General features: G+C 36.9%; 1 long non-coding RNA gene across 3 annotated transcripts; it reads right to left on the bottom strand.

Annotated features, from left to right (window-relative positions):
* Positions 1-4,030: 4,030 nt before the first annotated feature.
* Positions 4,031-27,375, bottom strand: LOC103913453. Of its 3 annotated transcripts, none has more exons than XR_663423.1 (5): positions 27,246-27,375; positions 21,241-21,305; positions 19,248-19,474; positions 19,052-19,133; positions 4,031-4,562 (listed from the first exon to the last, which is right to left on the bottom strand). It is a non-coding gene; the product is annotated as an uncharacterized LOC103913453 (long non-coding RNA). The 3 variants fall into 3 exon arrangements; XR_663425.1 differs by having other exon boundaries at positions 21,241-21,311; XR_663424.1 differs by lacking the exon at positions 4,031-4,562 and adding an exon at positions 15,206-15,828.

Consider the following 27,375-nt stretch of genomic DNA (forward strand, 5'->3'; position numbering starts at 1 on the left):
CAAAAGTCTCAGAATAAAACACCGTAAGCAAATGCATTATATTTCAGGCTTTTATCCTACAAGGAGGTCCACATAGGTGGGACCCAAACTGCATTTTAATAATGAACTAGATCTATTTACCCAAATGGTCATATACTTTTCTATTGTAACCGTGCTTATTTTGAAAAGAATATTCACTCATCTAACTGGCTTTCCAGTTCCCATTTAAAAGTACTTCCACATCAGATAAGTACTGTTTTGCCTTTTATTGTCCTCCTCTGACTTTCTTAATTTACTGATTTTTCAGATTTTTCTATGCTTTCTTTCCTTTTTATTGAGTCAGACATTACATCCAAATTTATACATTCATTGACATTTCCGTTCAAGAAAGATAAGTCTGAAAGATACCCATAGATTATTGGTTTTCATGCCATTGCGATTTTAATTTAGAGCAGGCTAGTACAGTTGTAATTATTGCCAACTGGATGTAGTTCATAAGGTTATATCTGTTTTACTGAGCTAAACAGGGCCCAGGCACATGCTTGAGCTCTACCATGTGATAATCCATGCCATTTAACTGTTAGCATGCTCCTCGGTATGCTTTTGAGTCAGGCCAACGAGCACTCCGGTAAGACACAGCAGGATTTGGGGAATAGCATGGGTTAGGGACGGTTCCCAGCAGGCAGTATGAACAAGGCCACCCTGCTTCAGGAGAGCAGATGGGTTAGCCATGTGAACGTGAACTGTAATTTGGTACGAACTCTTGACCGGGCTGTGGCCCATTTTGTTTTCTAGTACAGATGTCATCTAAGAACTTAAATGCAGCTGAAAATTGGTAGAGTAGGTGTGCCTTCTCATGCTCCCATTACCAAACCCGTGCGAAGGATGACAGCTGTTGGCATGGGAGAGGGATAGACCAGCGTTAGGCTGACTGTGACTTCCCCACGGCAGGAGAATTTTCAGCCTGCAAGTAGGAACGGATCTTGGCTATCTTGTGCTACCTCCAGTGGGCAGAACAGGGGTACAGAATCTGGACCCCTTCATATTTTCAGATACTTTTCTGTATTTTCGATTATCATTTTTGTTTGTTGTTTCTTCAACTATCTTTTCAAATAAATGATCTGATTTGTAGACAGTGGTCTTGGATTTCCTTTTATTCAGTATTATTCTATTGGAAACAAAGAGAAAAATTAAAAGTTGAAGAAATTTGAAAAAAATCTGCTTTCTAGTGTTTCTTTAGAAGTTTCATGTATTTTCAGATTATAGTAGCAAAACTATACTAAGTGGCTAATTAGGCTTTCTCAGATAGCATCACATGGTCCGAGCTTTCTTTCCATTTTATTTTATCTTTGCATGATGGCAAGCTTAAAGTTCCCATTTCCAGTTCCGTTTTCTTTTCTCCTACTTTATACTTCACTAAACATTTATTTGCAGCGGAATCTTGCTCTTATTCTATTGCAATGTTATTGCTGAACCAGCTTTCTGCTATTACTCTCCAAACTCTCTACATTTCTGTCAGTGATTTTCACAATATGTTTACCCTTTTTCTGGTCTCTTTATTAAATCAGAAGTATTGTACATTCATAAGGTCTTCATTTTAGATCTAGCATCTTTTTTTTTTCTCCCGATCACTATCAGATCCAGGACTGAATTAATTCTCATTACTTCTTCCAGTTGTTTTAAGTACTATACAAAAATATCCTCCTGTAGCCTATTTTGAAACATTTCTTGCATGTAACTCAAATTCCTCTTTTACAGCTTTTCACACATTTCTTTTCATATACATAGCAATATATGTATGTATAATATACATATAATATGTGTGTATATATATCATAATCATAGAGATCCTCATAATCCTAGAGAAAGTCAAATGAAACAAACCTTCAACACAATCTTCATAGATTTTGCATGTTCCATTTTCATTTGTGAAATTATTTCTGCGTCTGCCAGCCATGTGAATTGCAGGATCTGCAATCAGGGTAGTTGTTTTATAAATTATGCTTCCCTCACCTTATCTTCCTTATATAGCAACAGATAGTTATATTCTATTTATGTCTTAGCCAGGACTTGTTTGTAATGCAATCAAAGAACATCTCATGGAATTTGTAGTGGTGCTGCACCTCTCAAGACCACATGTACCTAAGCTGTGTTTATGAACAGAAAGACGTAATTTTTCATGATTATTTCATGCAGGACTTTATAGATGAAGTATGTTTTCCCATCTCAGTGTAGCAATATTCACTCAACTTTATTCTCCTCCTGCAAGTGTTTCCCTAGGGTTACACTTATTCATTTGCTGAAAAATCTTTCCTGTTTTGTTAGTATTTCCAGCTATGCTTTCCTCACTGTTCTTCATATATTAAAAAGAGAGATATTTTACCTGGTTGTTTTAACTGAGACATTATCACCCAAAAATTGCAAATCAAAAATACATAAAGTTGAGTGTAAAAATAATTTTATCTTCAAACTACAACTCTAAATTTTAGATTAGTAGTACTATTAAACAAGCAATAGTTTTGTAAATTAACAAGTGATATTAATACAGTACTCTCAAAACCAAAGTAATTTTCTAAAATTATGCTAATTCAAGTCAGTTTGATGTACTTCCTTCTAACAATAATATGTGATTGTTAGAATTGTATTATTTCTCATGATGAGTAAGACCTTATTCCATAACTACTCTACTGTAAAATGAATACAAGTATTAAGTAAGGGACTATTTCAGCATATGTATTGTATTATACAGTTAATAGAAAGGACAAATCTTCAGTAAGCAGTGGTGACTTAACTTTATGCGTGCCAATTTATACCATTTGAGAATATACCCCAGAAAACCCTAACAGGTTTTACATAGTTTTTAATATTCTTTCTTTCTTTCTTTTTCTATGGATAATTTTCATATGGTTCATTTTTACAAAATTAGTTGCAGTTGATTCATTCTGACAAAAAACTTACTGCTACTACTGTACAACACAAAAACTCATCATCAGTGTAACTGTTTTAGAGATTCCAAGTTTCCTCTGCTTTCTAATCCTCGCCTGTAATGTCATTCTCATGCTCACTAAATGAATCCGGCAAATAAGGTGCTTTTTTAATGGGTTCAAAATTATGCAAAGTCCTGCTTATAACTACACTAGTTAAAAACTTTTAGGCACCATAAATGCCATTCTCAGCCACACCTCCAATCATTTTCTGGTAAGTTGCTATTATTACTGTTATTGCAAATTACTGTAAGTATCAGAAGTGGCTTCAGAATCATATTTTACACATCTAAACCAAAAAGTTCTGAACGTCGCTATTTATGTTTTATCATGTACTTGGCATTCCTTTTATTGCAATCCAAAGAATTCAGATATCTAAAGAACATTTAGTATAGATGATAAAATATGTAGGTATCTACCCCTCAGAAAACATTAACTTCTATTTAATATTTCTGCTATAACAAAGCATGATTTGCAAAAATTCTCCTGATTTTATGAATGTACATCTTTTAGTTGGTTTTTTTTTAAACTTTAACTGCTTATATTACTATCAATACAAAGCAGTCTTTCCATTTGCATTTCTCTTTATCTGCAAATAAAATCTGAAAACTTCTGCCATACCATTTATGAATGCAGCACGTTTGCTTTCATTCAGATGCTCTTTTTAAGTTAGCATTCCTATATTGAACAAGTACCATAAGTCTATGTTTTTACAGGAATGTTTATCTGTGTCCATAATTATTATTCCATTGATGTAGGAGGCAAGGTACTTTGATCCTACAAAGGCACATGTGTCATAAAAAACTTAAAATGCTGTCACTGAATTGTTAAGTTTCTTATCTGGTTTAGTGGAAGTCCTAAAATAGCAGACCCACCCAGTGTTTAGAAGTAAATATATTCTTGAATATAAATGATCATGCTTAAGGCAATATTTTAGGCAAATGGATGCATACATGAGAGAAAAATGGATCGGTATTGAACCATAAGAGTTAGGAGAGTCCAGTGCAGAAAGGAACAGGAAACTTAGATTAACAAAAGGAAAAAAAAAAAGGGAGAAGATGGAGAACTCAAGAGAAGGAGAGATCTTTAATAGGTATAAATCAAGAAAATATTACCATAGGGAGGAAGAAAATAACTTCACCTTTTAATAAGTCAGTTTTTACCAGTACACAACTTTTTAAATCTATCCCACTTTTTGCAAGTGAGCCATGTAGGACTCAATTTTTAAAATAAAGACTAATGCTATATTTTGTTAAATTTAAATGTCTTTAATATGGATTTTATATTCTTCACATTTGATTTTACATTTCTACAAACATCTTTAAATTACAAGTACATTAGGAAACCAGAACATTTTATATTAAGGCAGAAGAACAATACTTCTTGACTATTCAGAACTATTCATAAAAAATTCACAAGTGCCATATTCTTCTTTTTCTATGTCTTCACTACAGTACTACCTCTCACAGAAAATACTGGTATCAGCATCAAAGGAAAAGGTCAGCAATCTTCCACATCAGAAGTTAGGACAATACTCTCAACATGGAAGGTAGGATGGTCAGAGAGGTAGCAAGTGAAAAGCTTCAGAAGAGATGGTAGCTAAAAAGAGTCAGGAAAAAGAAAAAAAAAAACAGGCAAAGATAAGATAACAAGATCGAAAAGGACAGGAAAAAACAAAATACACAGGAAATAGCAACAGTAACAACTGTGCGTATTCATTTTAGAAACAGTACAAAAAGAACACTGACAGAAAAGGTGAGGAATAAGGCAGCCATTCTTAAAAAGAAAGAGGTCTACAGAAAAGACCTAGTATGGTATGAAATGCTCAGTTATTCCTCTCTTAAGGTGACAGGCCACTCAACTTTTAGTTTGAGCTAGTCAGTTCAAAGCAGGATTCCTGTGAAGTCAGTAGACTGAAACGGGCACCTCCAGAGGGCGATTCATCCCATCCTAAGGTCTGAATCTTAGACTCTGAATCACATATTTGAAATGTAATTAATTTTGTGAAGTTCGCTAGGTATTTGTGAACCTAGCAGCATATCTTTAAGCTGAATACTTATGGATAACAACATTTGGATTAAAATAATGAGAAACAACATATTTTCAACTTCATTTACTCTGAACAAAGAGAATTTACTAATGACTTTCATCTGCGCAGAATATGTAATAGGTTTGTGCTGCATGATATTTTTTTATTACTGCACATTACTCGTGTTCACTATACTGAGCACAAAATGAAGTCTGACCAAATAAAAGAAAGTTTGCTTTTCTATTAGGACTAATTATGGACTACTGGGGCTTTAAGTTTATCTGCTCTAAGTAAAAATCAAAGCTTGACATCACTGGGATTCTATATTCCCAACACTAAGACCTGATTCAGGAAGTATGACATTTAACAGATACTTAAAATGGCATTGCTGATATTTCAGCAATTTGTTACTAAATACAGTAAATACTGTTGTGAAAAAATGCTGAAATCCTACGTCATGGTCATGGATATTTACATTATAATGGTTATTTTAAATGAACTATAATTAAATACAAGATTCATGGGTGAAGGGCTGGTTTTATAGTTGGTACATAGCCCAGCCTCTGTGCAGGAAGCTTCAGTGTGGAGCAGGTCTGTGGGGACAACCTCTTCATGCCACCTTCACCAGCTTGCCAGCCCAGATGCAAAAACAAGACTCTGCTCTTACAGAACTGCAGTACCAAAGCATAAATAACCAGAGAAGAGGATGGGGAAGGGAGCTTTCCTCCTGGGCACTCATCTGGGGGCTGGAATATACACCAAAGGGACAGTTCACATTCTGCACTTTCTTGTTAGTATGGAAAGTCTGAGAGACATAATCCTGGGACTGTGCAATTCATACCTCATTGGAGACCTATGCATACAACGGTCTTCCTTTAACGACTATTTCAGAATACAGCCATCCTGATACTGCCTATTACATTGAGGACAACACAGAGCTGTCAGTTACAATGCAATTAAAAAGACATCTTTAAAATCTAAATATTGGTCCACTTGAAATGTGATTTTGCACTGAAGAATTTATATGATCTAAACAATCCTAGAGTCATGTAACAAAATAGTGTAACACTAATGCAAAACAACAGAACAGTAAGGGCTAATTATAAAATACAGCATGAAGTCTCTTATTTAGAACTTCTAAAAGTTGTATCTACATATAATTTCATCTTCCTTTTAGAATGAACATAAAGAGTACAGCTATGTCAGTTTTTCAGTATTCATATCTTCACTGGGTGCCCTTAAAAACTGCTGCCCAGTGATGCAGACACTGCACAGGAATGGGAACCCTATTACACAGCAATTTATAGTGTTATTCTTACGCAGACCTCTCTCTCTCCATTAGTAGAAATTAATACACTACCTTCCAAAAAGTAGATGTTACCACTCCAAAATTATTTGTGAATTGGCACCATAAGGCCTCTCCCTGCTCCACCCATTTTCACTCTTTCTGTCCCCAGTCAGCAAAGGGGCAGTTTCAGAGGGGATGCTACTCTGCTGCACATCATCTCAGGGCTCAGTTACACTGAATGTTGCTCAGGTGGACAGTTAAGGCGTTTTATGCATACCACCAAGTGGATATAAGAAAATGGGAGGTCCCTATCTCTGTATTTAAAAATAAACAAATTTTTAGCATGGTAATTCATGAAGACCAGTTATAGTCACTACATAAATATTAGTTAATTGCTTAGTTTAAAAAGTACATCATTTCCCTAAACATTTACTCTGCTATAATACCATATATACTCATGGGAATTATGCAGTAACTAAGCACATAAATGAACAAATTACTGAATTAAACTTTTTTTGCCAATTTCCTAATTTATTTATTTTATTACAGCTTATGGATGAAATCCACACACTGATGTCTGACCTGTAATGGAAGCCAATGTAAGTAATCCATTGTTCTACAGCTACATTTGGTTATGAATTAATTGACTTTGCCTAGTCCTGTTGAATAGTGATTAATTAGCAGTTTTGATTTTCAATTTCAGCATTATTACAATTAGGTTTTGCACACAAATTTTGCCACTTTTAAGTGTTATTGCCTGCCCACGTGCCTGTGCCCTGCCCCAACTGCTAGTGACTAGAATTAGCAACAGAAATATATATAAAAAAACTGGCTTTGATTTTTTGATATCTAATAGTGTTTTTTCTTTAAGACCTGACTTAGGAAGACAGAACACTGGGGCAGTCATCATTGTCTAGTAGGATAATGCATTTTGTGATTCAGGTTGGCTCTGAAAGTCAATTTAAAGCCTTCCTTAGAAGCAACCGTGCTAAAGCAAAAATGCACAGAGAGTGAAGTACAGCTCAGCACAGCAGTTAGTCAGAAAGCTGAAGTCTCAATCTGTTTTCCATGCAAGCATAAAGCATAACATGTCTGAGCACTAAATACAAAATATTAGTGTAAATACTTACCTGGCTCCTCCCTTTTCACCCTATTATTTCTCCTATGCTCATTACATTGTTTTTCATCTTTCCCTTCCTTCTGTAAAGGAAAATAATTTCCTCCTCTCCATTTCAGTTTCTTCCTTTCACATTTGCTTTTTCCTACTCACCTGCACAATTTCTGAAATTCCAAAATTTAAAAGGGCTATGGATCCAATCCTGGGGCTGAAATACCAAGTCCTGAAAGCTTTTAGCATGGCTGAAGATCAATGACTTTGAAATTTAAGTGTTTGTGTTCTCTCATTTCCAGTAAAGATATAAAATCACCAGAATAAAGTTTAGCAATGAAAATCTATTTAGATAACTGTAATCTTAGAATGAGATCACCATTCTGTGAAGAGCTCTGCTCATACAGCAAAACATAACAACGATTTTTACTGATTTGGAACTATATTATTATCTCTGATACCTTATTTTTATGCTTAGTCGTTATGAGAAGCGGACGTCCGCTTCTCTCCTTTAGTAGCCATTTTAAATGATGCACTGAAGGCTTCAACAAATGAAATGATTCATGTCTTTAAATACTTTATAACCAGTTTACGATAAGATATTTAGAAGGAGATAAAAATAGCTAGTTAAGACTAGCATATAGTACACAAATGTAAATGTTTTTTCTCCTGTAGCAATTCATAAACATTTGTTACCTGTATCCATTACATATATTTTTAGATGCCAGCTCTTCTAAACACAAAATCCATCCTTACAAGATTTTTTCAAGTAACTTAATAGCCATTATATCAAATGTTGTTTCACACATAGTATCAACATTTGATGTTTCACTGACATGATAACAGAAAGTCAGCTCAGTATAAGTTACTTTGTAGAGAATAGTGCCAAAACTTCAAGGTGTTACCTCTCAGTAAGCAGGAACTCCTGCAGTCTTTAAAGATAAAATTACATATGACAAGCAACAAGAGTAGAGCCAATTTTTAGGGACCAACATTGACCAACTGAAAGAGTGATTGCTATATCCACTATAAAAATCTGCCCAAGAAAGAAACACCAAAATAGTTTTCCATGAAAATGTACCCTCTAACAACAACAAAGTATGTTTTATTTTATTATTGTTATGGTGATCTTGCTACCTAACCTATTTGTATTGTCAGGTGCTGAAAGGCTTACTAATTGATTACTGAATTTGAAACTTTTACAGAAATCATGCTTCTGGGTAGCTAAGTTTAGTCATAGACATAAGTATGCAATCATACATTAAGAAGGAAAACTGTTAAATAAAAGCTTAAGACATGAAAAGATCTGTGCCAACACCTCCCCCCCCGCATTCAAAAAAACCCTTGCATTTAGGGGCATGCCCTAAGACATCGGCTTTCAATCTTTCTGCAGACTCTTTAGTTTTCGTGAACAACTTTTAAGGGATGTGCAAAATAATAATTAAGAAAAGCAACCATCTTGTCAGTAAGCCTCAACTTATCACCAGCAGGTGCAATCATTCACTGGATTAATTAATTTATTTATTTTTAGGAAGGGCATAGATCACAGAAAAATGCAAATCAAAGGGACCAGGCTTTAGAAATCCCGAGATCTTTTCTGCTCTTTAGTAAGACAAACATTATCTAAAAGATAGTAATTCATCATGTGGAAAAAAATAATCACTTTCTAATGAGTACTACATGAAGAGGAGAAAAAGAACAAAAGAATTCATCTATGATCAGCAGAATTCAAATGATGGGACATGTCCCACTTGGAGAAGATGCAAACTGTATGTTGGGAAGGAGAGGCATTATTATTTTGCACCCAGCACTTCCACAGCATCTCATTTGAGTCCCTTTTTACTCGGCACTGGTGAGGCCGCACCTCGAATACTGTGTTCAGTTTTGGGCCCCTCACTACAAGAAGGACGTCGAGGTGCTGGGGCGTGTCCAGAGAAGGGCAATGAAGCTGGTGAAGGGTCTAGAGCACAAGTCTTACGAGGAGCGGCTGAGGGAACTGGGGTTGTTTAGCCTGGAGAAAAGGAGGCTCGGGGGAGACCTCATTGCTCTCTACAACTACCTGAAAGGAGGCTGTAGTGAGGTGGGTGTCAATCTCTTCTCCCAAGTAACAAGTGATAGGACAAGAGGAAATGGCCTCAAGTTGCACCAGGGGAGGTTTAGATTGAATATGAGAAAAAATTTCTTCACTGAGAGGGTTGTCAAGCACTGGAGCAGGCTGCCCAGGGTGTTTAAAAGACACGTAGACGTGGCGCTTAGGGACATGGTTTAGTGGTGGACTTGGTAGTCTTAGGTTTACGGTTGGACTCAATGATCTTAAGAGTCTTTTCCAACCTAAATGATTCTATGATTCTATTCTATGTTTCATTTTTCTGTCTGCACCTGCAGTGCAGAACCCCATATGCAGGAGGCAGAAGAAAGTATAGTGGGACAGAAGAGAAGCTTTAGATGGGAGGTATTTGTGGGACCATTTGTACCTTTGCGTGTAACTGTTCCTGGAGTAAGCAGGAAAGTAGGTTTTCCACTTAAAAGGGTCATGTACAGGAAACGGAGAAGAAGCTGGGCTTCCAGAAGACACACAGAAGGGCGTAGCTAGGGCAAGTGTGGAATGAGCTAGATTCAGGTAAGAGAGCTGTAGCCATGTTCTGTGGTAAAGTGACTTCCAACTGACCCCAATATATCTATCCAACTGTGATCTCTCCAACTCTTACAGAAACTCTGTTCTGATCCCTATTCCAAATTCTTCATTCACATACGCTCATCCCCAGTCCTACCCATACACCCCATTACTGCTTCTGTACCCATATGCCTTGCCTAGACTCATGAATCCCTCTCTCCTGTCACTCACAAATGACACCAGGACCACACTACAGCAGAAGTCGCTCTCTCCTCCCTCACATGTTCCTTTCTGATACAAGGCAAAGATTCCCCTCGACCTCATATTCAGCTAGTAGCTTAAGCCTGACCAAAGACAAGTTCAGAATCATGTAAGTTAGTAACAGGTATTCACCAAGACAATATAAAAACATGCACAAACCCCCTCATTTTCCATATATGTATCAAAACACACGAGTAAGAAACATGGAACAAAAAAAGATTATACAGAGCATGCTCGCCTGCCAACTTTCCTCAGTTCCTTTTAAAACTGTTGTCAATAACGTTTGTTTCCAGTATTTTGTTTAAATTTCATAAAATACACTACAGTAATTTTAGATTAGACAACTGATTTCTTCAGGATAAACTTATTTATACCATTTCAATAAGGCTTATAATTTGGCATTTCTCAAATTCAATACCACCATAATTCCTAACATAAAGATGCGCGGTATGTTGGAAAAGACAACATCTCTACAAATTACTTATGGATGTGCTTGTACGGTACTCAGGACAATGGGAAGTAACCTATGTCAAGGGAAACTAAAAGCACTGATAATACAAATACTTTATGATTCTGGAGAATTTTCAGTCGGAAAAAAAAGTAATAAGAGACCTGATATGAGGACAAAGAAGATTTTTACAATGTAAAACTATGATTATGTCAGGGAGCTGACATAAATTAAAAGAAGTCAAATAGAATTGGTGTTTTTTTTAAATTAATAAACAGATATTGTAATAAGACATGCTAATACTTGTAAGGAAAGTGTACATCTGTTAATAATGACAGAACAGAAAAGTTTAAAATCTGTTTTTCTGGCAATGAGAAACCAGGTATTAATTCAAAGACGGGTAAGTATTTTAATCTAGTGGAGTTGACAAGTTTAATGTTTGTCTGATGAGCACCCAAGACTTGAAAAATTATACTCACTTCTCAGAAAACTAAATCTACTAGTCATGAGTATATATGAAAAGTAGGGGTAGTGAAGGCTTTTAGTGATGCTCAAGGACAACACAATGGCTAAGAACCCCACAATTCTGTTACTGGGGAGGGCATGGTAGGGACAGAAGGGTTAATGCTACTAGACAGCTCTTCCTGGCTCCTTTCTGGGAACCTCTCACTGTTGCTTCTAGTGGAGAAGCATGCAACCCATCTAAAGCTGAGAAAGTGGGGAGTGCTTTCTACCTTTTCATACACTCCAGAACAGCGGTTCCCATATTTTTGGAACAACAGATCGTTATCAGCCCTTAACATTTTTCAAAAACCACCATACACCCATCTGATCAAACTTCTAATTGGAAACACTATTTAAAACACTGTTAACTATGGTTTTAGCCAAACAGCTGTTCAACTTACCATAGCCTTGTAGTCCACCAGGGGTTTGTGGACCACAGCTTGGAAACCGTTCCAGCTGTTTCAAAGGTACAATGATGTCTTCTACTCCATCCCTCCCTCCAGACCTTCTGGTTGCTGTGTGAAACATTTCTGCTTCTTTATCTGATTTCCCCTGGGATTAATTTTAGGGCCTGCTACTGCTTTTCACTTTCTGAAGTAGCAGCAAACTGGCATTCTCCATTGCCCACAGGTTTGTAAGCAACAGAAGTAAAACTGATCTGCCCATCCATAATATTGCTACTGCCAGATAAAGGAACAAACAGAAGCAGAGGATAAAAAAATATCTGCAGATTTAGGAAAATGGGACCAGTTTACATTTGATTCATGTTTGAAAATTTGTCAGCAATCAATGAGGACTACAAACTTTTAGTTACAGAAAAGCTATAATTGTGCACAGGTTGGATTTTGGCCACAGCTGGTTCAGGACAAGTGGACTTTTCAAGACCAGTAAACAGTTGGGTTTTGTGCACTTGAAAAGATGCATCCACAAAACTATGGCAGATAAAACTGGTACTAAGCAGCCTTTTGTCATCTTAAAGATCACCCAAATTAAACAAAACAGTGACCAAAGGCCCCTTGTTCTTCTATGATGAGAAACAGGGAGTTATAGCCCCCTACTAAACACTTCCATGTATTCACGGCTTTAGAGACCTTTCCCACATTACCTACTCCTCAGTCAACATTCTCCCAAACTGAGGAATCCTGATGCATTTACTGTCCCTGCAGAAGAGCTATGCCATACCTCTTAATCATCCTTTTCCATATCATATACAGTTCTCATCAATGCTCAAAATTGACCAGCATGTCAGTGCCATTTCTCTGTTTCAAATACCATTTTGCCACTTTTTGTTAGCATCAGCTCCATCCAGAATGATTTTAGGAAATTAGCAGGAGCTGCTAAAAATCCGTGCAAACACCAATAAGATGGCTTGAGAGCCCTGGCTTCTCACAGCAGCAAGATACTACCTATCACTTTAACGGTGATATTCCACCCCTGTGACAGGCAGGAACTCCAGGATCAAAACCTGTACTTCAAGCTCGTCAGGGCTGTGAAACCCTGAGAAATAGGGAGGAAGAATCTTCTCTTCAACTTGCAGCCCCTGCTGTGGTTAGAAAGAACAGCTACAAGTCCCTGCCTTCCTGAGCGGCAGGACTGGTCAGAGCCTGCTGAGCTCACAGCTTACAGGCTGATGGCTGCTGCAATCCAACAGCCACTGCCTCTCTCTGCTGACAGATATGGCTGAACAGCGGGGTCAATGATATCTGGCCTCTGTGACAGCCATGGCTCCTGGATCACCACAGGTCCTGCTGTGAGATCCTTCTGCAACTCTTCAGGGTCAACATTAGGTCTGACTCCAACTGAGTATTTTCCTTTTATCATCTGCGATCTTTATCACTGCACTTTTTCAGACCATTTAGGAACAGGTGGACCAGCAAAGGCACCAGTACAAATCTTCATGAGGTGGCATTGTTAAAACTGTCCATTAGTTGCTATACTGTTCCTTACCTTGTAACCCTTTACTAATCTACGAAGAATTTTAAGTAACTCAACACTTCATTTTCTTAACAGTCTTTGGTTATGGAGCTTCTTTAAAACTTCTGGGTCACCTTTTCCTGTGTATCTGTTGACTTCTTCAAATAACTAGCAAAGCTCCAAGACAAAACTACCTTGTACGAAAGCCAAGATAATGGTTGCCTATTACACCTATCCATGTTCCTATTAATTATATTATCACATTCACTGGCATTTTGTCTGTCATGGTAGTCAGACTTATTAGTCCATTAGTCCACGATCATCCCTAGAGTCCTTTTTAAAACTAGTGTCACATTTATTACTTTCCATTCCTCTGTTATCAAGGCTAATTTAAGTGATAGATTATACAACACAGTTCATGGCTCACCAATTAGATTTCTGAATTTCTCTAGGACTACTGAATGAACAACATGCTATCTGGCAATCTGTTAACGTTTATTCAATCAAATTGTTAAAAAATGTCTTATTGATATTTCAAATCTGAAATATTCCCTATAAAGAACAACTTTTACGTGGGGATGTCCCTAATGTACCTGTGATAAACCTTACCAATGCAAAGAGTTCACTTGTTTCTTTCTGCGATGGCTGTCTTTAAATATTCTCTTTATCCGCAGTTATCTATTGAACTCACCTCCCTACTAGCAAAATTTACACTTAAAAGTTTTTTGGCTTTTAGGATTTTAGCCTGTTGCATTTCAAAACCTTTTTGTTCTGCCTTATAATAGGTCCACATTTAACTTGCCAGAATTGTGCTCTTTTCTGCTCTGCTTGCTTGGATTTCACTTTTTGAAAAACCTCTATTTATTTCTAGTAACTTCCTTTACTGTTCAGTTTTGTTGGACAATTTTTATTCGATTGGGTTAGAATCAGAAAGCAAAGTCCCCATGTCTCTTTTAATATTTATTTAAACTGTATCTTCATTTGTATGCAATTCTTTTTTAAACAATACTGGACTTTTTAAAATTTTAATCTTTTTCTCTCCTACAAGTATGAGAAACTTGAGTATGATACGAGATATCGGTACTGAATGGCTCTTCCGTAGTCACTTCTTGTGTGCTAATCTAGACTAAATCAAGGGCTGTCCCCCCTCTTCTGGATTCTCTACCTGGTTTGCTCAAAAAGCAGTTCTTGATGATACCTAAAAATACAGCCTGTGCATGATGGCCGAATGTGGCCTGATGTTAAGTTTATCCAGTCTATATCTAGATAACCGAGAACTCTGGCTATGACCAAGCTTTCAGGTTGTATAGCCTCTCCAATCTCCCACAGTATTTCACAGTCGCTGTCTCCATCCCATCAACTAGTCCAGAGCTCTTACGAGATTTCTCCTATTCAGATACGGAACCACTTGTAATTATGTTTTGTGTATTATTCTAATAAAATTAACTTATTTGACTATATTTTCTTTGGTATATACAGTGCCATTTGTCTGCATAGTTCAATCTACCATCTCTGTATCAGCGAGGCACTAAACATTCTATCATCCCTGTCTCATCTATACACTGACATTTCAGTGTCCCTTTGAAAGAAAGAAAAGGGATACATGCAGACCCGCTTCCAGAAAGAGGGTGACATACCTGGGGAATTCCTGATGGAATTCATGCTTATCACTCTTCTGAAGAATCATTACCTTCAAGGCACAATGGAAATGGAGCACTACGAGATAGCAAGGTACCAAGATACCAAATCAAAAGTAGTGTAGGTTCCTTCTCAATAGAGATCAGATGGCATTTGAAAAAGCACTGACCAACAGTATGGCTGGAACAACTGCTTGTGGTTATTCAAGATGTCTGTACCAAGAGATGCTGTGTCAGGAAGGGAATGCACTAAGGAGCAGAAGGACACTATGAAAGTATAAAAAGTCCTTTAACCTTTTGCACACACTGCAAAACTTCGTAATATTTGCATTTACTTCCTTCTATGAGAAGGGAGAGTCTGTTCTTACTGCTGTGGAGAAGAGAAGAGAGGGATGCTTTCAGGGCACAATGCCAGTAACTATTGACTTGGGTTTGACCGTTGAGAAGGCCTCCGGGGCTAGCATTTTATCTGTTGGCTGCAACTCACTTCTTTCCCTTTTGTGAGGCCTCTAGTTGGAGCACCTTCTTTCTGCATTAAATATGATGTGACATTAGGCACAGCAGAATCCAACAGCTACACTGCAGTATCCAGTGGGTATTTATTATTATTTATTTGTATTACCATAAATCTTGGGAGCCCTCACTCTGGACCACTTCTCATTATGCTGGGCCATGAATAAACACACAACAAAAAGTAGATGTACTTGAATTCTACATAAAGAGACAACAGAGAAATTATGGCAGAGTAAAAATGCAATGACACAGTACTACTGTGGTAAGCGTTGGCATTAATATACCTGCAATATAACTGTTGTCTAGTTTGATTGTTTTAAGCTTCACAATACATAAAACTTTTTAAAAGATATTTAAAGGAAGATAGTGAACAGTTCTGTTTATGAAGAAGTCAACCAATACATGAGAGGCAGCTGAGGAGAAAATATCCAGTGTGGTCTGAAAATTTAATGACCGAATGATGGAAGCTGGCATCATATGTTGATCAAAACCAGAGTCAACCTCTTGATACTGAAGGAGAGGTATCAGGTAGTAGTAGTCTTGATGGGCCTTGAAAATAAAGACAGATAGCTTATCTTTATTGCTTTAAACTGAAGGAGGAAATTGAAAATACCAAAGGAGTAAGTTTGGAAACTGGTATTTATAGTAGAGTAGCATTTTGACTAGATAACGAGCATTGGAAGACTGCATTTGTCAAGGCAAAAGAAAAAGATTTTCTAATAAAAAGACGATCCATGGAAAACCTGGATGAAAAAAATAATCGTCTGATGGAGAAGACCGTCCTTAAAGGGTTGGAAAAAGATTCCCAAACCTCAGATTTAGCCTAGATTTCATGACTTAAAACAAATGACAGCATGATGGTGTCATTCATACAGGATGCAGGGAGGTTTTGTGAGGGCCTCAACCTAAATATGAAAAACAACTACAAACGAAAAACCAATAGTTGTAACTGAAGAACTGGAGACACTACTGAAGAAAATACTCATGCATTAGATCTGCTTAGGAGTGGAAAAGAACATGGGAGGAGGTGTATGAAACACATAAAACATTGTTTTTCCTATAAATACTGTGAAATGAGAAAATTCTTTCATGTCACATTTATTACTAACTTATTGCAGCTATCTATGCTACCACATTTTGACTTTCAAGGGTTGAAGAAAAACAATGTTCGTGATGTTATAATATGATGGGTGCCTCATTCGACATAAACAAAAACATGCTACATCCAGCTTGAAGACAGGACAGTCACGATACAAGCCAAGCGCAAACAGCAGCGGAGAAAAAGGTCTCACAACTTAAACTTACAACAACTAACATGCTGAATGTTCAGGCACATTCCTTTGCTCTTCCTTCTTAGTGCACAGAACCAGGGCTATCGCTATCACCTCGGTTTGACACTAACCTGTACTTACTCTCTGTTGCTGTAGTTTGGCATTCCAGCTCTTGAAGTATTCCCAAGCCCACACAATGTGTAGCTGTGTAGCAAATGCCCACTCCCTACATTCCACAACATCAACTCTTTCTCTTGGTATCTGCTTTCTTGCTGTTCTCCTAGTTCCAGTCATTTACGGCATCACGGCATGGGTTAAACCAAAGAAACAATCAGATCAGGTGCTCAACAATGGGGGTTAGCAGCAGTGAGTAGTGGAGAGCTGGCTAGAGCAGGAGACTATTCAGAGTTCCTTTTCTTCCAAAGAATATTTGTAACAGCACTACCGCAGGCAGAACTGAGCTGTGCCCTGACATTATCTCCCTCAAAGTACTGGGAAGTTGCCATCACAGGAAGGAGAAGCGGTCACACCTAGGTGATCTGCCTCTCAGTGGTGATGAGTGAAAAAATTGGATACATATGAAACGTCCAGGGGATTCCTTATAGCCCACTCACTAGCATGTCACTTTCCTCCCTTTCCTCCTCTGAAACTAGATCTATTCTGAGGCACTTCTTTTGATCTGGTTGGGGGCGGGGCGGGCCTGTTTGGCGTTTTTTTGCAATCACCTGATCTCCCTCTCCTTTTCTTTCTTTTACCCAACTTAATGCAAGTAAGAATAAATATGGCCAATAGGATTAAAAAGTGAAAACAGTAAACCATTAGGTCTAAATGTTTTAAGAACAAAATATGCTGATCAAGATTTTTTATGCAAAATGAAACATCCAGTGTTCTCAAATCTTGGTTTCATTTCATATTGAAAAATCTCGATTTCATTTTATATTGCAAAATCTCAAAAGAATCACTGTTTTTTAACTAGAACTTTGAAAATTCCCATCCTGTAACGAACATAATGAAATTGTGTTTTGAGCTCTGTTGAAGATGATACATATCAAAATCATTAAGTTCTGTGTTTGAACATGAAATTATGGCTTCTGCTTAGCACTAACTGTAGTTTAGCATACATAACCCATTGTCCTCTGTTCTTAGTTGTTACTGTCATCTTGAATCCCCAATTGATACAGGTAATTCACAACTAGTCACTGAGTCTTCTTCAAAGCCCATATACTCCCCTCCAACAGAAAAAAAAATTTAGAGAAAAACACTTACTGAAAGTTTTAAACTTAAATCTATCATATATTCAGTGCAATGAAAAATAACAGTAGCTATGCATTTAGTTCTCCTTTCAGGTATATTTTTGACATCCTTTTTCTGGTTTTTGGTTTTGTTTGTTTTGTTTTTAATTGGACTCTCTAGTCTGCGTTTGATCTGAGTTTATGATTTCTTCTTTGGTCTTGCTCTTTCTTCAAATTACTTTCATTTCATGCTGCTCTTTCGCCAAGCAAAAAAAAAAAAAAAATTCTGTCCTCCTCAATCTTTACTCACCAATTATTATCTGTGTCCTTGCTCCATGGGAAAGAATCTCTAATTGTCCTTACATACAACTCCTCTAGACCTTTACAGCCCCTTAATAATTATTCACAAATTCAGTAACATTTCCAGTTCTTCCATTTTTCAGATACTAAGACCCCATTGAAAACATTCTTGTATTTGAATACCAGAAAGGAAATACGGCATCATAAAAAAGGGCATGGAGTTTATAATACCCCTTTTGTTATACAGGGAAAACACCTACATGTAGTTTTTGCTCATTTGTATATAAAAATAGGAGCCATAGCAATGACTGTACCCATAGCTACAGGAAAAGAACTTCCTCCTTAATCCAAGTATAGATATTTATAGTTATTTTGGGTGAATCCACCGACATATGATATGGGTAATTATTATTGATTAAGCACGAAGTACTTAGGTACAATGAAGTATGTAGTTCCTGCCTAAGACTATAGCTAATCAGCATGCATGATCAAATTCACTCATAATGCCAGCTCAGTTTAGTTTAATTTAACCAAGTTACATTGACACAAGTATAAGTGTATATTTATTAACATTTCAATGTTCAACTCAGCAAGACAATTATGTTAGTAAATCGGTTTGCAATATCTACACAAATATTGGTGGTATAAACAGTTTTTATAGATCTATAAATTTCAGAAAGTTTATGGATGAAAATACAGAGCAAGTCAGAGACACGCTATTCTGAAAATAAAGAAAACAGACAAATTAAAACTCCCTACCTAACAGCAGTACGGAAGGACTCCAAGTTCACATGGTGAATTACCCAAGAATAATGAAATCCTTAATGGATATATTGTATGTATTTTCTAAAAAGAACTGAAGTCAATTGAAATAAGTCAAACCTCTTGATTCACCTTTTTATCATTATTAGTTTGTCAACATCAGTAAAGGCTAACTATTGAAAAATTCAATCATTTCAATGTACTTACAGCTGAATTTTCTCATCATGTGACCAACTATCCACAAAGCCTCAGTGCCATTAAGAAGTTTTGAGGAATATATTATTTGGTACTGCCAAAAAAACATAATTAAAAGAATGCATGTAAATTATATTAATTTTCTAATTAGAAATGTTTTATGATTATTTCATGTCTAAAGTACATTTGGGGGGAAAGCAGGACTTACATTATCCCAAAAGGCAGGTTCCAGCACAATCAATGATATACTGACAGAATTCACAGTAAGGAGTCACAGTAGAGTCCTGATCTTGCAACTGAACTTTCACAAAAAGAACCCTGCACTATTGCAGAATCTCCTTAATTTCAATAGGGCCCTACCCACACACAATCAATTACAGAGTCCGCCTATGTGGGAGTAACAACAGCGAGAATGGAACCTGTTCCTCCACACACCTGCAAAAATATCAGGATAAAAAAAAATAAAATTAGTAACATGCAGCAAAACCTATTGATAGCCTGTTTTATTACAGCATTTAGCACATAATAAAGGAGTTCCATACATCTTTAAGTTGCATATTATTTATAGGAATTTTTAGCTCCTTCTTTAAAGAATGTTGGCTTAAAATTGCTTATGGATTTCACATGTAGTGACAGCACATTATGGGAGCTTTTACTGATATGTATTTGAAACATAAATTTTAAATTATTATTTTCTAAAAATTAATTATTCTCGTTTCTTTGGTCTATGATGCAAGTCCCACAACACCCATTTTGGGGACACAGCATAGGCCTGTGAATTTATTGAGGTCTTCATGATCGTGAAAGTATCCTCTGCCTAACATTACACAGAAAATTTAAAAATATCAGACATCTGCCAAGTTAGTGCTGCCTATCGGAGCCTGCAAAGTGAGTGAACCAGTACCTCTGTCAAGTGCAATCTGCCCATTTCTCACTGACTGAGAAGAATGGACAGACCATACCTTTCAGGACAATCGTGGTGCCCATAATCATGCAGCTACAGATTTAGCATTTCCCAAGTTGCAATGCAATGTGGTAACTTGATGCAGCCAGACCCTAATATTGTTTTCTGTCCCTGTGCCTAGCTCCACATCTTTCTTCACAAAGGAAGTTAATTGGAATACAATGCATGTTTCCTGCACTGCTCCAAGAGCGCAGGTCGTAGGATGGGTCAGGGACACATAGCTGCAGTCTAAATTACAGTTAGTTTCTGGGGAGAGCTGAAAATACAGTTTTACAATTTTGACAGCCTAAGGAATAGCTCAGAGCTGACATCCAAACAGTCAAAGAAATGAAATACTGAAGCTGTCTCAACAGTTCCCTTCTCTGACGTGGACAGGAGAAACACACATCTAATCCAGGTATAGAAACTACCATAAAATGGAATGATTCACAAGTGGTTTGGGAGACTAGAAAGGCCCTGGCAAAACCAAGGTTTTTTTCATGACTAGCAGAAGTAATGAAGTCTAGTTACCTATCAGCATGCTTGTACGTGCCATCAACACACTTGTGCAGTAATCCCAGGCTGACATTACCCTGGCTGGTTTCCCGTTCCCTTCTAAACAGATTTCCCTAAATTCCTGCAGAAAACACCAGCTTCTGACTTCTAGGAGAACAAGAGGCAGCTCACATTGTGGCTAGGTCTGAGCTACACATGCGTTGACTGGCAGACCAACCAAGCATGCTGATCAACAAGTCAACAGGTTGAACAGAGCAGAAAATTTCTGAGTCCATGCTGCAGCTTTTTCTACCCCGGGGGCACTAATTTGAGTCCTTTCTCTACTCCCAGCTGCTAAGTTTCACTCAAATTGTAGAAACTTGACTTTGTGACCTCTATCTCTATATCAAATGCAGCTGAAATTAAGCGGTGGATTCAAAAGTTATTAGGAGACAACACAATCCTATATATCTTGTTTTGTTCAGAAACTGGGCATGAAAACACTGTAGCATAATCACTGTGAAAATAACTAATGAGTTTTATGTCACTTATTGTTTTCATTCAGGAGTTACACCACGAACTCAGCTGTAACAGAACACAGATTTTTATGTGGTGATAGCATAAATGAATCCAGAAAATGTAGAGACTGTTTCAATAAAACTGGCTTTGTTTTGCCACTGTGAACAAGGCCCTAAATATACATTGCTTCATAAAGGTGAAAATTTAACAGAAATAAAATTGTATATATATTTTTTGAACTTACCAAGACTGTAGTAGACTGCCCTTCATGGAGATCCCCGCTTCTCTTCCAATTCCATGCTGTCTCTCCTAAGGCTTAAGAGAAGTTCAGTGATACATAGCTCAATAAAAAAACAGTGACATTAAGTCTAATGAATCTATTCAGTATACCTGGACTTTACTTTTGTGGGGGTTTTGGTTGGATGGGTTTTTTTTTTAGAATAAGCACAGTGATTTTTAAAGAGTCGCCTTAAAATCCTGATCCTACTGCCTAGATCCAGATCCTGATATCCCAATTTAGGGAATAATTTTTTATAATACGCAAGTCCCAGTTCTCTTTTTTATAAATGGCATCCACAGTGCTCTGCTTACCCTTTCTACTGATCTGGGACTAAATTTTGTCTTGTGTGTTTCTCACCAAAAAGGCATAGTTGAAATCAGAGGGTTTTATTTGTTGTTGGATTCCAGGAACTGATGAAAGATGGAAAGAAACTGAAAAAGTATAATGACCTCTCCAAAACTCCAGTAAAAAGAAGAGAGACAAAGAATAGTCAGTGTGGAAAAGTTAATAGAAAACTGGACATTAGAGGAAAGGTTAGCAGGAAACAATGGGTATAAGAAGAGTCAGGGAAGTGAAAGTGATTTAATGAAAAAGGGAATGGAATAAAAGAAACAAAATTATCTTCTTAGCAGAGCAGTAAGAATGGACTTTTCAAAACTGTTTGACATTGGCCTCTCTCTTCTTCTACTGAAGTAAAAGCATTACATCAACTCCAAAAATGCTTTAGGAAAACCTTTAAGCCACTTAACTTGAACCATTTAACTTTAAGCATATGGAGTATCTAAACTCTGCTCAGCTAAACAAATAAAGAAGTACTTAAATTCGAAAATAAATTTAAATCATCTTGTAATCATTCACTATGTCTGTAGTATCGAGCACGCATTCAAATCTGAGCCCCAACTCCTCACCCTGCTAACATGCAGACTCACACTTCAGCGCTAGTCTGGATCCAGCCTATTGGTTATCAGATAGGCAAAGTCAAGTACAAGACACAAGGGACTAATGTGGATTCAAACTCTTCTCTCAAAAGCCATACTCATGCAAGTATTGTGACTTAAGTACAAGATTAATTGTTTGATGACGCAGAATGTAAATAATTAAGTGCTTAAAGTTAATTCAAGAATCAGGTCTCAAAAAGAAAACTAAAGAAAAAGTGGCTGAGAAAGAAAAAAGAAACAGATTGTTCAATCTGTATTGAAAATAAATGACCTCTTGGTTATATCTCAATGCACTCTGCCTGAAAACTACTGCTTCTTCCTGGCTTAAGTATTACATCTTATTTTTAATACACGAAATGGTAAATAACCCTGGCAAAGGTTAAATTAGTTCAGTGGTTGATAACAGTACTAAAGTAATTCTTAACACAGGGTGTAGTTCAGTTATTGGTATAAAGGGTTCATCAACGCTCCTGCCTATTTAAACACACTTGCACTTCCAAACCCAACTTGGTAAATAGCTGGGAGAGGGTTAATATGCCATATTCCAATCTCTATGGTAACAACCATAGAGATAGGAGAAAATGTGGAAATCATAAGCCACTAGTAGGGTTCTGTCCCTTTTACTCCTTACTCTACAATACAGTTACTAAAGCAAAACAGAAATTGAGCCACTTTTTGAGATACCAAAAAATGTCTGGGGCATCTCTCAGCATCCTGTGAACTTCTGGTCATTGTGACATGTCTCCTGAGCTACGGATCATTCTGTGCACCATTATTTTAAGCTGTCACCTATCTAAATGACCAGGAAGCGAATCTCAACACTCAACAACTATATTCTCACACACACAAACCCCTGCTAGGGGGGATTCCATCCTTTATCTATCGCTGCAAAAAAGGAAACTCCCTGTTTTTAAGATGTATGCTTAATAAATCCACACATGTAAGAATCATTACTTAATGAAGGTAGGGCGCTAGAGTAAGATTAAAGACCTGATAAGGCAGTGAGTTAAACACAGAATTAGTTCCTCTGTAGATTCAGTCACCTTTTCATGAAATGGTTAAATAAAATAATGTTTTGTTATTCTCAGGAGAATTATGAGCATTACTAAAATTTTATAAATGTTTTGAAGCTCAGATTTCAAAATTTCCCAGAAATTGGGAAACTAAAGAAGCAAATGAACAACTTATATCAAGCTGTCTTAAAAGAAATAAATTGAACAGCATAAAAGCAAACAAATCAGCCCTAGCTAAAGCATTTCCAGGTCCCCCTCTGCTGTATTCATTTCAGTAGCATTTCATTTAAATGCAGACATGCATATCTGCAAAGTTTAAGCTTCAATCTTTCAAACAATTTCACATATCAGAACTCCACTCCTCTAAGTAGTGCTACTGATAAAACTACTCATGTGAACAGTGTTAAGCACATGCACAGGACTAAGGCTAAAGCAAGTAATAAAGAAATTAGCTAGTGAATTCAGTGTATCACTAACAATTATTTTCGAAAAGTCAAGGACAGCTAAGAAGATAGCAAAGCTTGAGAAATTAACAGCTGAAATACTGGGGGAGGGGGAGAAATTGGGTTATGGTCCCAGCAATTACCCTACAAAAATCTAACTTCAATACCTGTTAAATAACAGAATCAATGCTAGGAAGAAAAAAGTAATAGAGCATCCCCTCAATAACTTAATAGTCACGACAACCACACTATTTTCTCACCATTTGATGAGTGCTCTTCAGTTCAAGGCTGAAGTTCATGGGTGCTGTGGAGAAGATCACTTGGCAACTGCTCTGCTCTAATTAATCCATGAATAAAGAATGGGCTGCAGTTTTCACAGATACCAAGCCAGCACTTCTCACAACCATTAAATCCACAAAAATATTAAAATATTTAGAAGTTACAGTTAGGCCATTTTAGCAAAACTTTACCACGGAACCTAAGTTTTATAACAAATCTTTCTTAAATCCTCAGGAATATGTTCATTATTATGAGTCAGGCCTATAGCTATGTTAGAATCAATATTATAAGATCTGAATGAAATATAGTAAATCCAACCTTTCGACTACACCAGTAGTCTTTATGCTACATTAAGCATTCTAGAGGCTGAAAAAAAAACTAAATTGAAACTTGGCTATTGAAAAATCAGGAGGTAGTCTACAGTTAAAAAAAAAAAAAGCTAGTTTTTTTTTTCATCTGGAAGTTTATAGGAAATCTAATAAAGCAGATGCAAGTCCTAAGCCAGCACATACTTCTTGCAGTCCTTACTGCCTACAGAAGCATCCCTAGATCCGCTCTATACTGGCAAAATCAGAACTCTGTTTTCACTGTACAATAGTAAATGCTGTCCACTTCAGTCCTTTCTAGATTACAACCTCCATCATTGCTAGCAGACTGAAATTGAAAAAGTAAAGAATTCCAAATCCTGTATTTGTCAGGGTAAATCAGAGACTGAATGGCTACAGAAGGAAGTAGAAAACTCATATATGAAAGAACTGTTCAACTACAGTTACCAGGTTATTAAACTGAAACTTCAAACGTCAACTGATATCAAATTTACAGAAGAGGTCTGAAGGGAGGCTTAGATGAATCTATAACAGGGATCTAGAAGGCCGGACAAGCATCAGGGGCAAGGCAGGGCTCAAATTAGAAAAACGAACAGAAAAAGTTTTGGAATTCCCACTGGTGTATGTCCATATGTCTTACAAACACAGAATACCAAAATAACATGTAGATGTGCAATTATTGAAAAGGTTATTATAATTACTACATGTGGGTGTATCTTGGTGCCCTCCAACTGGTCTAACCTACCTAGGAACGGGACCAGATGAAGGTAATGGGATAACATGCAAGTACCCAGGCAAGCCAAAGAATCTAACTAAAAAGTTACACGGTAATGACACAATGCCAGTTTTCATTACAACAAATTCCTCTAATCCTCATAGTTGTAAAATAAATCTCAGAAACACATAGCAAGGTAATTTGTAAAGTAATGTGTACCTGAGTCAGAAGACAGCCTCCAGCTTTCTAATCATCCCTGACTAGCTATGAGCTTCTGTGCCATTTTGGCAGATAAGTACCTTGCTTTGGTTTTGCCACCTCTCAACTGGATCTAGACAATTCAGTATATCCAAGCACGAAGTCTGCTGCATATAGGAAACTCCAAGTACAGGAAGCTGGGGGGATGTCATCTCAGCAATGTGGGTTAGTATAAGTCCCTCTCTTCCACTCTATACTGATTTTCTCTAGAATTTTAAACTACAAATTCAGGGTCTCAAGATCTTCCAGGGCCTAAATCCAGGATTCCTAAAGAAATGCCTACTAGGTCTCTAGACTGGATCCAGTTGTCAACAGTTTCCCTCTTCTGACGTAAGAGAACTTGTGCAACAAGGGGGAAAAAGCTATCATTTCTTGAGACAGAACTTTCTCGGGGCTGGTGCAAGTCTATGGAATGAATGTGCCTAGGAGCCAAGGGCCATCAGAAACCTAACTGCATTTTGCTTGAAGAACAAAGCACATTACTTTGACCTTGCCTCACTAACATAAATACATAACACGTATATGGAAGAAGAGACAGATAAAATAAACGGAAAACATTCAACTGCACACGCTCCTTCCCCTGGCAACAAGAGAACAGATAATATGACAAATGCTGGTCACGTCACTTATTACAGTATGAGGAGATTCTCTGACAATATAATGACACTCTGAGGAGAAGAATCTGTAACAGAGGACAGGCACTACTAGAAGGTGTTCATGTAGTGCTGTAATGAGAGCTGTATGAGGAAAGGAGTCCATTATAAAAACTGCAGCTTAACCTCATATTTGCTACCACAGCAGATAAGACTTCCACCATTCTGATGAGCCCAAGTTGTTTGGAACGGAAATTTGATCTAAAGAATTGACATCACTTTTGGTGAGGCTCAAAATCCCTTTCTCTCCCTTCTGTCCTCAGCTGTGTTCCTGCTGTGACTTTTTGGCTTCACTAGTCACTGAGGAAACAAACTGATGATCCTCTCCCAGATGCTACAGCCAGAGAATGCAATACCCACCTCGTATTACATGGATTTTCAGACTATAGCAATTGCCTTTCTCACTTCTTCTGATACTCAGTTAAATATTTACCCGTTCTGATCCTTAAATTATTATAATTGTGCATTATTTAACTTAAGAGATATGGATTGAAGATGTAAATCCAGACTATCACATTAGGTTTATGTTTTGTGCAGTCCTAAGTAATACTGAGAATAATGGTTGTGTAATATCACTATTAGCTTCTTAAGTCCAAAATACAAGAGCATAATAATGAAGAGAACTACTCAGTGTGCTTACACATAATAATACACATTTCAGTCTGTACAGGATCAGGGCCTACGTGCATTAAGTATGGAATCTGAGAGCAAGTATTAGATATTAGGGGATGTAAAAATTTCACTTTCATTAAAAATCTTAATGAAACCTTAGGAATGACATCTGAAAGGACAATAGTGTGATTCATGTAAGAGAATACCATGTCCTGTCAAACAGAATGACATACTATCTTCTATATCTTATTCTTATATTACGGTTGGAAAAATGGGTGAAAAATAATAACTAGAATTATTTTAGGGCAAAACTATACATAGTCTAAGTACAGAGAAGTGGTATCAGCAACATCATAATTTTATATTTTTCTTTACTGTTTTCATTGCTATTTCTACTGCAAAGTCCTCTTTTCACAGGCACATAACCCTCAGAAAAAAAAAATTAGAAGACATTTACTATCATTCTTTTCAGTTGAAAGGCACACTTTTTGAAAATTTCGCTCACAGTAATTTTAATAAAATAAGAGAAAAAATGTAAATACACTGCAAATCATTTATATTTCCTCCTTTTTAACAGAAAGGTTTTACGAACTTAAGTTTTTTCATCTGGCTAATTTTCACTGAGAACTTGGTTTAAAAAATTAGGAATCAGTTTCTTTAGCAATACCAAACTTCAAATCCGAGGAAAATATAGTAACATAAATGCATAATATCAGCTATGTGATTACTTACATGTTGCCTTGCACTACTTTTTCACTAAGGAGTTCCAGAATTACATATTTTCTGAGTAGCAGTAGTTTTCGTAGCCATGATGGTCTAAGCTTTTTGAGCCCAAAAGCTCGCTGTTTTCAACTGTGTCAGT

Source organism: Pygoscelis adeliae, unplaced genomic scaffold (assembly GCF_000699105.1).
Source record: "Pygoscelis adeliae isolate BGI_AS28 unplaced genomic scaffold, ASM69910v1 Scaffold32, whole genome shotgun sequence".
NCBI classification, from domain to species: Eukaryota; Metazoa; Chordata; class Aves; order Sphenisciformes; family Spheniscidae; genus Pygoscelis; species Pygoscelis adeliae.